At 40.5% G+C, this 11,919-nt stretch overlaps 1 protein-coding gene across 1 annotated transcript in view; it reads right to left on the reverse strand.

The window, feature by feature from the left end:
* The window catches only part of hmgn2 (high mobility group nucleosomal binding domain 2), a 419,610-nt gene extending 415,467 nt beyond the window's left edge, over positions 1-4,143 (reverse strand). Inside the window, exon 1 of the mRNA XM_060900340.1 lies at positions 4,139-4,143. The gene's annotated coding sequence lies outside the window, so the exon portion shown is untranslated. The remainder of the gene's footprint in view (positions 1-4,138) is intronic.
* Positions 4,144-11,919: the final 7,776 nt, after the last annotated feature.

Consider the following 11,919-nt stretch of genomic DNA (forward strand, 5'->3'; position numbering starts at 1 on the left):
AAAACTAGCTGAGCTATTTGTGGTGTATCTGTGCTTAAGGCTTTGGGTTACAGTTCAGAGGGTAATGTGTTCAAATCCCACCACTGCTATGGTTTGGTCCTTGAGCAAGACCCTTCACCATTGTTACTTGCAGAAGCTGTTTGGATCTCTATAGTATAATGTGTTAGAGGATGGATGCTTTTTAAGTGCTACATACTAAAGCACTTAGCGACCCTGCTCTGTGTTTGCGTGTTCTACCACTTCATTGCTGAGCTATTATTGCTCCAAGATGCTTCCATTTCACAATAATAACTCTTACATTTGACCAGGGCAGAAATTTCCAGAACTAACTTGTGGCAAAGGTGACATTCTGTGTCACAACATTTAAGGTCACTGAGTTCTTCATGCCAGTGTATGCCTATGGTTTGTCTATTGCATGGCTGTATTTTGATTTTATTTACTTGAACATGAGTTCACCTGAACTCAACAATTCGGAAGGGTGCCCACATACCTTTGGCCATTTTGTGTATCTGTACTTTACAATGCAGCGACATTACCATATATTTGTTAAAAGCCTGTACACAGTTTATACACTAAGTTCTGCATTTGGGGATATTTTCAGTGTTAATGAATGACTGATGATTCAGACTAGCCTGTGAATAATAAAGTTTTCCAGGTCAGGACAATGAATTGCTCCAGTGGGTTGTAAATTATTGATAGCTAGTATACACTAGGCAGACACTGTATTTGTGCAATGTGTTGTGATCATTGTATTTATCCAAACATGTTGTGAATAGAGGAAACTGTACACATAAAACCAGTACTTGCTGTTTATACATAACCAAAGATCCATTCCTTACTGATATATACCTGTATGTACACACAGTACAACGAATGGGAAATTTCTTATACAGTGTTAAACTGATATCCTTTGTGGAAAGGCTGAGGGAATGCCTTACATATAGTCATCAAGTTTTCTTTAATAAAGCATCATCAACAACAACAATAAACATAATTGCTAACACAAAACATAGCATAATCATGTAGTGATTGCCCATGAACCTTATTTCCTCTGAATGGTGCTCTTCACTATGGGGTGCCAAGTGTCACCGGGCCCATTTCGTGGACGAAATGCATTTCGTCCATCACAGAATGCATTTCGTCATCACAAAATGCATTTCGTCCATCACAGAATGCATTTCGTCATCACAAAATGCATTTCGTCCATCACAGAATGCATTTCGTCGGACAAAATGCATTTCTTCCATCACGAAATGCATTTCGTCCATCACAGAATGCATTTCGTCATCACGAAATGCATTTCGTGAGGGCTTGCGTTGGTCCTAGGGTTTGGTCATACAGCTGTTTGGAATTGGGTAGTCTACCCGAGTGCTGTATGTCCCGTACAATTGAAACTCTCAGGCGAGTGGGGGAGGGGATTCCACTCCGAGGCTGCGCATAGTGTGTTAGTGTGAACATGTAGCCTATGGGAAATGAATAGTGTATGTTGCCATCCTTGTAGCCAGTCAGAGTATGTGGCAGGGGATAAAAACTCTGACTGGCTACAAGGACGGCAACATACTCACAAACCCCACGGACCGTACTCTGCCAGACACACTGAACCGCTTCTTTTCTCGCTTCGAATGACAAAACAGGGAGGCCAACATCCACCCAGCACTAACAGGGAAGGATGACCCCTTACAGCTGCATCAACACCAGGTCAGATCCACCCTGCGGAGAGCCAATGCGAGGAAAGCAGCTGGTCCAGATGGAGTCACTGGCAGGATCCTCAGATACTGCGCAGACCAGCTAGCAGAGGTATTTGCAACCATCTTCAACCTATTACTACAACAGTCCACAATCCCCACTTGCTTGAAACCAGCTACCATTATCCCAATACCGAAGAACAGTATAGTGAAGTGCCTCAGTGATGATCGCCCAGTTGCCCGAACCCCCAACATCACTAAATATTTCGAGAGACTCATCCTCTCTCACATTAAAACGGCCATCCCTGCTGACCTTGACGAACATCAGTACGCTTATAGAGCGAACAGGTCGACAGAGGATGCAATTATCACAGCTCTCCACACAGTTCTCACACACTTGGATCAGCAAAACACCTACGTGAGAATGCTGTTTGTGGATTTTAGCTCTGCCTTTAATACAGTTATTCCCCACAGGCTAGTTCAAAAACTGAGTGACATGGGCTTAGACAGTTCACTGTGCACTTGGATATTGGATTTCCAAAGTAACAGACCACAGAATGCCAGGATTGGACTTTACACATCATTGTAGGGATGGACTGCCATGCCGTATCCATAGTAAATTCCCTTTCACTGTACAGTATTGAAAACACCAATCCCTGTACTCAATGCCATGTTCTATCTCCTTGTTGCCCATCCCCCTTCAGGAGAGGCCTAGCATAAGGCTTGCACATTCCATTCGCATTCCATACACACACTTGCACACACCCTTACACTCACACCTACTCATACACACACTCTCACACAGAAGCGCATAAACACATGATTTCCCGCTCACATTTTAACATCCACTCGCCCCTACACTGTAACACTTGCATATAGCTTATTACTTCTGATCACCATTAGTGCCTTAGTTATCATCATATACACTACTCATTTTTATTTGTATACATTGTATCACCGTTTATATTGAATTATTCCTTGGCTGCTATTGTTGCTACATCTGATCAGTATTAGTTTGCTAATTCATGCCAGCTATTTCAATAAATGGTATCTTTGGAATAAACGGTGTCCTGTTTATTGCTACAACATTCACTGAGTGCCAACCCCTGCCAAACAAGTATTCTAATTGCCTTCACCCATTTGGTTGTTATATGAATGTTATAGATCTAGAGTAAACATATTACATTAGAGCTACAATACTCAATAAACTATAGCAACATCACCACAAAGTTATTCCATTGATTTTAATAGTTTAGCTATAAACTATTAGACACTTGAATTAATGGTTAATGAATTTATGAGACTGATCCCTTTTTACGTGACTGATTTGATAAGCCCATTGCATCTACATGTTCCACTGTTATCTTGAACACAGGCACACCACAAGGGTGTGTCTTCAGCCCCCTTCTCTACTCCCTCTTCACCCATGACTGTTTCCCCAACCATACCCGTAACACCATTGTCAAATTTGCTGACGATACCACCATAGTGGGAAGGATAACTAACAACAATGAGTCAGCTGACAGGGAGGATGTTCAGCACTTGACAAAATGGTTGTTCAGACAATAACCGGGACTTAAACACTTCAAAAACTAAGGAAATGATAGTGGACTTTAGGAGATCGGGCACACTGAACACTCTGCCCTCTGCGTACATGGTGAGGAGGTGGAGACTTTCAAGTTCCTCAGTGTCCACATCTCAGCTGATCTCACCTGGACCACAAACATTTCTCACCAGGTGGGGAAAGCCCAACAGAGGCTTTACTTCCTTAGGAAGTTAAAGTAAGCTCGCCTCCCTCGCCACCTGCTGATCAACTTTTATCGATCAGTAATAGAGAGCCTCCTGACCTACTGTTGTATGGTGTGGTTTTCCAGCTGCACCGCAGAGGACAGGGAGGACCTGCAGCGGGTGGTGAGGGCAGCAGAGTGCATAATTAACACACCACTACCTCCCCTCAAAGACATTTACGCTGACCAACTACAAAAGAAGGCCAGCTGTATTTTAAAGGACCACACTCACCCTGGACATCATCTGTTCTCCCTACTGCTCTCTGGAAGGAGATGCAGACTCATCAGAGCTGCATCAAACAGACTAAAAAACAGTTTCTCCCCTCAAGCTGTCAGATGTGCAATCCCACCTCCCCTGCCGCAACTCCACCAGTGAGGGGCAACAAACACCCTTCCCCAAGGAAAATGCCTATTTATTGCTTTCATATCTATTTATTGTTTCTTTCTGTGTTGTTTTGTTCTTATGTGCCTTTTTAAAAAAAATTAGTTCTATCTTATCTAGTGTGTTGGATTAGCAATAATCCCATGTTGTGGAAACGTTGTCTTGGGCCCCTCTGGGGTGTCACCAATCCATGTGCAAAGTACACATACTGTATGTGCATCCAGCTGTGTCGATTTGCACAGGTGAACAGACAGACAGACAGGCAGACAGACAGACAGCCTTCCTTCTTTTAGTAGTATAGATGTACATTACTAGTATAATTATTAAGTTTAGGTTTATTATTACTTATATTGCACATGTTTCATACAAATATGTTCACATGTGCATTACAATAATTAAATATGCATACAACAATAACATTTAACCCCAAAATTGCTTAAAAGGAAAACCTAGAACATGACCAAAAATTATTAAAAACATGATAATAACATACAGTGTCTTGCAAAAGTAATCATCCCCCTTGGTGTTTGTCCTGTTTTGTCGCATTACATGCTGGAATTAAAATGGATTTTTGGACGGTTAGCACCATTTGATTTCCACAACACGCCTACGGTACCACTTTAAAGCTGCAAATTGTTGTTTTATTGTGACACAAACAAGAATTAAGATGCACAATAAAAAACAATAATAAAACAACAATGTGCATCTTTAAAGTGGTAGGCATGTTCTGTAAATCAAATGATGCTAACCCCCCCCACCCCAAAAAAAAAAAATCAGTTTCAATTCTAGCTCATAATGCGACAAAACAGGATGAACACCAAGGGGGATGAATACTTTTGCAAGATGCTGTAAATTGATAAAACCATCTAAATATAAATATTAATAATGAAAAGCCTCTTTAAAAAGATAAGTCTTTTTAAAGAGGCTTTTAAGTAAGCTCTTTTTAAAGAGGCTTTTAAGAGGCTTATAAGTAATTTCTTAATATCTACAGTTATATAATATTAAAAATATTACACTTATTATTTTTTTTATTTAAATGTGTCTCTTATGTATATCTGACTGTCCCCCAATCCACATCTGGCTCATCAAGACAGTCTTGTTTGGTTTAGTTTCAAATCCTGGATTTCTTTTTATCCAGAAATGGATAATAATTGGCTAACTCTATCTAGTGACCAAGAAAACGTTAGTAATGCTATCATACACTGACAGAAGTGGACTCATACAAGCTCTTGGAAATATGACCCAAACATCTTCCGTGTCTCAACCAGACACAATAATACATGGACTGATATGGGAAAACATTCCATGATAGACGATTAATACATGAAAGCATTCAGGCAGTGTATACCAACCTTTTCCTACTCTGTTATTGCATAGCTCAAATTTATGTATTATTTAAATAATATTGGCTGATGTTGAGTGGTATATCAGATATATTCCATTCAGCTAGCATGATACTGAACGAGTTGAAGATGAGTAGCTAAATGGGATATATCTGATATACCACGATAAAAAGCCATTATTATTATTATTATTATTATAATACATTCCTTTCGGGTGTTCAATGCGTCTTTCTCTTTCAAAATTCTCTCAAATTCTTCCATATTTAATGAAGTAAACCTGGCGTCCATGTTTATTTACAAATTATCAGTCGCTCTCTAGCGCAGAAGTTTTACATCTCTGACGTTTGATGTCATGTTGTCTTGACAACCATGCAATATCATAAACCATATTCAATGCTCATTCTCCATTGGGTAGAGTGATGTAATACACGTAGGATAAGCGATATGCTAACAATATTGCATGCTATCAAACCAAATGAATGAAACCCACTAGAAGGGAACAGAACGCATGTTTTTATTCCATCAAAAAAAGTGTCTTGTATGTATAATATTTAAATAATATTGGCCGGTGTTGAGTGGTTTATCAGATATATTCCATTCAGCTAACATGATACTGAATGAGTCGAAGACAAGTAGCTGAATGAAATATCTGATATACCACAAAAGAAAGCCAGCCAATGTTGTTATTATTACAATACATAGACATTCCTTTTGGGTGTTTAACACATCTTTCTCTTTCAAAATTCTCTCCAAATCTTCCGTATTTAACAAAGCAAACCTGGCAGCCATGTTTGTTTACAAATTGTCACAGTCGCTCGCTAGAGTGGAAGTTTTATGTCTCCGATGTGTCTCTTTTCCAGTTTTTCGATGTCCGTTGGTATGTTTTTTTCTTGTAAATATGCGTGAAGAATATCTAATGAAGTTTTGGTAGCCTTTCAGGTGTTCAACGTGTCTTTCTCTTTCCTGGCGAACCAAGAAATGCTTCTCCGCATACGCAGCAGAAAAGTTTTTCATTGAATATTCGCATCAGCTCTGACGTGTGACATCATGTTGTCTTGACAGCCAAGCAATATCGTAAACCATATTCAACGCTCATTCTCCATTGGGTAGAGTGACGTAATATATGTAGGATAAGTGATATGCTAACAATATTGCATGCTATCCAACCAAATGAATGAAACCCCTCTAGAAGGGAATAGAACACGTTTTTATTCCATCAAAAAAATGTCCTCTATGTATAATAATTGTTTTTATTTTATAATAAGGCTGGAACAATCTGTTAAGACACTCATGACTAATGACTTGCCTTCACAAGATTTTGCAGTGCAGGAAAATGACCTTGCCATGCCATCAAACACTCCAATCAGTAACTTCCTCCTAGCAATTATAGTACCTATCTAAAATCAAGTCAAGTCAAGTTTGTTTGTATAGCACTTGTTTGTTTCCTCTCTGGGGGTGAGGAGGGGTAACAGGAGGACAGAGGACGGGAAGGAGCAGCAGTAGCCTAGCCTGACAAAAAGCAATACTGGACGATGTGCAATATAATGTGCAATACCTCTCCTGCTGGACTTTTTTTTACCTCCCATATCTTATTCTTTTTTATATTTGTATATGTAAATACTTAATTTAATTAAATTTATCTAGAAGTTTTCTCTATTTTCTATTCTCTGTTTATCCTGTAATAATGCTGCTGGAATTTTAATTTCCCTGAGGGAACCCTCCCAAAGGGATCAGTAAAGTTCTATCTAATCTAATCTAACAATAGACATTGTCCCAAAGCAGCTTTACAGAATTTGAATGACTTAATTTGACCCGCTGTAAGGGCTCTAATGCCGGAGTTGGGGGATCCAGACTTTCCCCTACATAAACTACACTGTTCTCGTTCTCACTGGCCTTCTCTAAAGCCTGGATACGCGCTTCTAAAACTGCAATCTTCTCCGTCAGAGAGCTAACGAATCTGCACTTTTCACAAATAAAGCGGTCACTAGAGATGGAGGTAGAATGACTAAACATCCTGCACTCAGCATACTGAATAAGCTGAAGGTGTGCTATGTTGAAAAGATTCACATAGATCGAAGATCTGTTGAGATTAAAGCAGATCCGATGTGGATGGCCTCTGCTTGTGGTCTTTACGCAGGAGGAGAAAAAAGAAAGCTTCTGGTCTTGCCATTCTTCTGAAAGAAAAAAAATGGAAAAAGGAACGCGAAAGTACAATAAAAAATGAAGAGGATACTGGAAAATTATTTGTAGAAAAAATTAAAAAAAAGATTAATGATTAACGCCAACACTTGTGGAAAAAAGACTCGTCGCAAACAACTCGGAAACCAGGAAGTGCGTAGCACAGAATGCCATATCTAAATCTGGTAAGACCAAGTCGACAAGTCTGCAGCGAGACACAGGATTCCCATGTGGGTGTTAAAGGAATATAATGAGGTGTTAGCACCTGTACTGATGCACCTCTTTAACTGATATTGTACGCTGGATGCTTTCCTATCCAGTGGAAAGACTGAGTAGTAGTATCAAAGTAAACTCCACAGTTCCCTTAGGATTTCTGATGGATATCCTTGCTGAGCAGTACAGACAATATAAATGTATGAAGCAATTATTAAAAAAAAAAAAGCCCTCCTTGCCTGAGGAAATTGGATCAGCTGGCTTTGTCTGTCTCTGCCACTACAAATGAATTACTTGAACCTTACTTGAACCGTTACTATTGTTTATGGAACAATAAGTAATTTATACAACCACTGAGTCACACCAAAATAATCAATCATCCTTTTGTTTTCAGGGATTTTAAATTATAAAGATGAAGTTTTATTGATGTTGGTTCTTCTTAGTATTGTGATATTTAAGAGTTATTCCACAAAATCAAGTCATACATGAGCTGATACACACCTCGTCGACTATAACCCACGTACGACGAGATTGAGTAGAATAACTATTTTCTTCTATCCACATTCACTGGATTTTGAGAAACAGAGTCTCATCTCATCTCATTATCTCTAGCCGCTTTATCCTGTTCTACAGGGTCGCAAGCAAGCTGGAGCCTATCCCAGCTGACTACGTCCGAGAGGCGGGGTACACCCTGGACAAGTCGCCAGGTCATCACAGGGCTGACACATAGACACAGACAACCATTCACACTCACATTCACACCTACGGTCAATTTAGAGTCACCAGTTAACCTAACCTGCATGTCTTTGGACTGTGGGGGAAACTGGAGTACCCGGAGGAAACCCACGCGGACACAGAGAGAACATGCAAACTCCGCACAGAAAGGCCCTCGCCGGTGACAGCGCTAACCACTACACCACCCCGCCCCGAGAAACAGAGTGTTTTTAAAATATTTTTTGCAAATTCAATAAATAAAATCTTTATACAAAACATCTAACAAAATGTTGCCAGGTCATCGCAGGACTGAAACATGCAGATAAACATGTCTTTGGACTGTGGGGGAAACCAGAGCCCCTGGAGGAAACCCAAGCAGACATGGGGAGAACATGCAAACTCTACACAGAAAGGCCCTCATCAGCCACTGGGCTCAAACCCAGAACCTTCTTGCTGCGAGGCGACAGTGCTAACCACTACACTACTGTACTGCCCCCCTGAGCTCAATATGCTCAAAATTCCACACAGTTGACTGCTCTCAGGTACAACAACCCCATTCCCATGGGATGTAACCCCCATTGACACCCCTTCTGAAGAAAACATGTTTCATCAAAATGAGGAAATTTGCAAAATTTGACAAATACAGGTCCCTTCAAAGTCCTTCAGTGCATCAATGATTGATTTGAACAGTTATGGTCTAGAAGAATAGAGCTGGTTTCCTGCATCACTCATTCTTGATCCACTGTTATTGCAAGAATCATACACCAGACATCCTCTCTTAGACGATAAAGCTGTCATTTCACAATTGACTCTAGTCAGGACTTCCACCTCACAAATTTCCACACAATGGCATGTGACTAAGAAAGAAAGCACAACTTTATTGTTACACACACACCCAGAGCAGTGGGCAGCCATGCTAACAGCACCCGGGGAGCAATTGGGAGTTAGGTGCCTCGCTCAAGGGCACCCCAGCCCAAGGCCGTCCCATATTAACCTAACCGCATGTCTTTGAACTGTGGGGGAAACCGGAGCACCCAGAGGAAACCCACACTGACATGGGGAGAACATGCAAACTCCACACAGAAAGGCCCTTGCCGGCTGCTAGGCTCAAACCCAGAACCTTTTTGCTGTGAGCCAACCGTGCTAACCACTACACCACCGTGCCGCCCGACTAACGTATCTCACTCCGTGTCCTGGGCAGTCCACCTAAAATGCCGAAAACATTGCTGTCTAGGTAAGTTTTTTTTTTCTCCATGTTTTGATTAAGTTTTTGGATGGTTACATGTATAGCAAAATGGAATTAAACTGATTCAATTCATATTGTTGTCATGTTCCGTACAGATGGCAGCATACAAAGTTTTTAAATTGTTTAAATGCTCCAATAAAGAATTGGCCAACAGAACAAGAAATTTAGTCAACAGAACAATCAGCGATGACTTCCACACTGATATCAGCTGACTGAAAAAAATCATCACAGTGCTCTGGTTTGTCAAAGTCAATGCGTGACTTTCGATAATCAGAGACTGACCTGCATGACACTGATAATGAAAGGTGATAATTATTTACAACATTGTTTTTGCAATAGTAGGTTAGGTTATAAATGTAGAGGTACAGTAATTGGAAAGAAAGCTTTAAAAGTAATTTTCTCCATTTTTACTTGGGGAGTAAGCAGATCTAATGGGGGCAGCCATGGTCTTGAAGTGATTAACCAGGAAATTTTGAAATTATGGGGTTATGAAATGTCATAATTATATATTAATACAAGATTTGATGTTCTAGATGAAAAGAATTAAGCGGACTTTTGCTTTTAAAAAAAACCAAAACGTTAAAGTTGTAACATCAGTCCGTTGGGCCATTTCCCCAGGTGTGGCCATACTGGATTAGCCAGATACATGGAAGGATGTATTAGGAGATGAAAATGAGGGTGGTGCTGCGTGACGCAGGATTCCACATGTCTTCTTCATTCCATCCTGGATCCAAGATGTTTGTCCGAATGGCTTCATCAAGTAAAACGAGGAAACTTTACTCCTGGAAAAAGCAGCAAATTGTGCAGTGAGCATTTTACAGAAGATTGTGGATTTGTGGAGGACTCACATAAAAAAAAAATCACTGGGAAGAAACGAGACACAAGGCAGAAATGACTACTGAAGCCAGAAGCGATCCCGACTTTGTTTCACCACAAAACACCGACACTGGTAGCACGATAGCGTACCGTGTCATGCATCAATTGAATGGAAGATAAGCAGGTAAACTTTTTAAAAAAAACAGACAATGAACTAGCCACTAATTAATTGTGATTCCTTTTCTAGTACTGCATTGCCGTAATTTTTGTGGAGAAATGCAAACAAATTGACCGAGAAGTCACACTATACCATAATATTATACTATATTCTAGTATAGCATGCACTTGTACACCTCCAAAAATGACATCACGCACGATGGACTTATGGCGGCCTCCATGATAAAAAAAAAAATAGTCCCATCTATTTTCATCACTTTAGCGGTTATATCGTTAAGAACAAATTCAACATGTAGGTGTTTTTTTAATATCAAGGACAGACATAAAGACCGACTTTTAGCTCAATTTCTTTATTTGCGAGATATTTCCTTTAAGGTCAGAGAAGCAGCCTTGTCCCTAAAGGGTCGCTGGTTTGATTCCTGGGACCGGCAGGAAAAATGTGAGGGGAGTTGAGTAAATGAAAAGCACTTTCCCTTCCTTCTGTATCATGGCTGAAGTGCCCTTGAGCAAGGCATCTAACCCCCAACTGCTCCGCGGATGCTGTAGTATAGCTGCCCACTGCTTTGGGTATGTGTGTGCGCCCATTGCTCACTTGTGTGTGTTCACTGCTTCAGATGGGTTTAATGCAGAGGAGGAATTTCACTGTGCTTGAGTGACCAAAAGTAAGGCTTCTTCTTCTTCTGGATCTAATCAGAACTGTTTTGGCAGTTGATTGAGATTTAATCATACTTGGAGGACTTCATCATGACTAGTAAGGTAAATGATGAACAGTGGAAACGGGGAAATCAACGTGCAAGTCGGATATTTTGAATTTGATGGCTTCAATTCAAAAATGAGCTTGATTTCATTTTGAGGAGAAAAAGACTGCAAATGGAGTTTGCATGTTCTCCCCGTGTCTGCGTGGGTTTCCTCCGGGTGCTCCGGTTTCCCCCACAGTCCAAAGACATGCAGGTTAAGCTAATTGGTGGCTCTAAATTGACCGTAGGTGTGAATGTGAGTGTGAATGATTGTTTCTGTGTGTCAGCCCTGCAATAACCTGGCGACTTGTCCAGGGTGTACCCCGCCTCTCGCCCATAGTCAGCTGGGATAGGCTCCAGCTTGCCTGCGACCCTGTAGAACAGGATAAACGGTTATAGATAATGGATGGATGGAAGACTGCAAATGCACCAGCTGGTCTTATTTAAAAAACAATAACAAACAACAGCTGCCATTGGTAAATGGAATTATGAGGTTTCTGAGCTTGTATCATGTGGTTAATGTACGTATGGTGCTGTTTTAGGTGGCCATCCTTTCTTCTTCAACAAGCACCCAATTACAAGCCAATGTCCATATATGCTGAGTTTCCAGCAAATGTTCGCATGTTTTCCATGATTGTCTT

The sequence above is a fragment of the Neoarius graeffei genome, chromosome 19 (assembly GCF_027579695.1).
Source record: "Neoarius graeffei isolate fNeoGra1 chromosome 19, fNeoGra1.pri, whole genome shotgun sequence".
NCBI classification, from domain to species: domain Eukaryota; kingdom Metazoa; phylum Chordata; class Actinopteri; order Siluriformes; family Ariidae; genus Neoarius; species Neoarius graeffei.